This window comes from Syzygium oleosum, unplaced genomic scaffold (genome assembly GCF_021117445.2).
Source record: "Syzygium oleosum isolate NSW1041296 unplaced genomic scaffold, Sole_v2.1 Sole_v2.13, whole genome shotgun sequence".
In the NCBI taxonomy this organism is placed as follows: Eukaryota; Viridiplantae; Streptophyta; class Magnoliopsida; order Myrtales; family Myrtaceae; genus Syzygium; species Syzygium oleosum.
In genome coordinates this window covers 7,207,985-7,209,784 of record NW_026607497.1, presented here as the reverse complement: position 1 = coordinate 7,209,784, position 1,800 = coordinate 7,207,985, and the positions used below count along the sequence as shown (strand labels likewise).

At 31.7% G+C, this 1,800-nt stretch overlaps 1 non-coding gene across 1 annotated transcript; it reads right to left on the bottom strand.

Annotated features, from left to right (window-relative positions):
• Window positions 1–1,255: 1,255 nt before the first annotated feature.
• On the bottom strand, window positions 1,256–1,329 carry TRNAD-GUC (transfer RNA aspartic acid (anticodon GUC)). The gene has a single exon. It is a non-coding gene; the product is annotated as a tRNA-Asp (tRNA).
• Between the last annotated feature and the right edge of the window lie 471 nt (window positions 1,330–1,800).

Below are 1,800 nucleotides of genomic sequence, written 5' to 3'. Positions count from 1 at the left end.
TGATTTCTTCTATTTCTTCAATCATTGACTAAGAAAAGAAGTCAAGTTTGATTCAAATTAATCACTTTGATCGACTGTTTTTACGTATATTATAAGTAAAAAAGCAGTAGAAACTAGAATGAAGAGTGCACTAGCAATAAATGCGAGAATATTTACTTCCATAATCTCATTGTTTTTTTTTATTTGGCAATAACTCGGGATTTAATCCCATAGAGATGATAAATCTTTCGCCTGTAAATTCAATGGGATGAATTACACCTTGATGATATTGAATTGGATCAATATCATGAATAACAATATCTTAGCTATCAAATCAATTCATCGTCGAGAATTGAATAGTATAACATAGGAAGATCTTTTATCCATACCGAATCCAAAATTGGATTCCTGATCCAACCCCTTTACTTTTCTTTTTTATTTTAATTTATCCTTCTTTTTCATTCTTCATTCTTGTTTTTTCTATAACCTATCGCCTTCCTTGTACAATCATCTGATGATGTATCATATGACCGCTCTTACGTTTCCATTGGTTACAAACCCAAACAAACAATAGAAGTAAAATAGAAAAGAAGGAGTTAAGTACTCTTTTTTGATGATTTAATTTTTGTGGAAAACAAAAAGAAATAAGTATGATAAAAAGAAACTGAGTCTTATGGTATAAAAAAAATCGAATATTCCATCACACTATTTTAGAGTTTGTTCCTTTTTCAACAGTACCCTTAAATAAAAAAAAATTATTCATCCCCTCTCTCTAAGGAGAGGTTGGATCTTTCTTTGATCTTTATTTTATTAATATATATCCTCTTTCTTTGAATTAAAAACGAAACGGGACGCATATATTAAAATAAAAGTTCAAAGTATTCTATCAAAGCAATTATGTGAAATTCATTTTGTATCGTACATCTATTTGTGCATGGGGTTCCCGGTAAATATATAGTACTCTGTTCTATTACACGGATGAGGAGCAATTGAAAAAGCCAGACCCAGTACGGTATCGATATCTCTTGGAATCCTAAACTAAATAGAATACTACCAATAATTATAGCAATCCACATATGTCTCTATCCCATCAATCAATACTGATTGATGGAATGGAAATTCTTCTATTTCTTTGATGAGAAATTTGAAACAAAAAAAGAAAAATAAGAGAAATACAATCCCTATTGGGAATGAAATTCGACTATTTTATTTGTATCTCTTTTCACATCCAAATGGAGAGATGAATTAATGTATTTTTTGTTGGATTTGATTCCGTCGGGACTGACGGGGCTTGAACCCGCAGCTTCCGCCTTGACAGGGCGGTGCTCTAACCAATTGAACTACAATCCCCAGGAAATAAAGTGTAGAGTATACATACTCTTATGATTGCATTTAAACCATTTCTTTTTCGATTCGAATCGCTGTGGTGCAAGGGTAACAAAGGCTTGAGTGATATATTGATATCTCCATGGATGGGTACTTTAGTGAGAGCGACACAGATTACTAATAATCCTTTTATTACTACCAAATCGGGTGATAATCAATCTTTAAATGAAAACAAAATTGCTTTTACTTACACTTTATACTTCGAGATCCTGATATTATGAAATTAGATTTTTAGCAAAAAAAAATAAGAATTTCTGCGAACAAATAAAAGAAATAGAAAAGAGCAAATAAAGCGGTAGGGATATATCAGAAAATTGTACTTTTTTCTATTCTTTCGTTTCGTAGCCGGAATTATTTATGAGAACAAATGGGCTATATCATTTCATGGTGGATTAGCGAATTCTTGGGCCGAGCTGGATTTGAACCAGAGTAGAC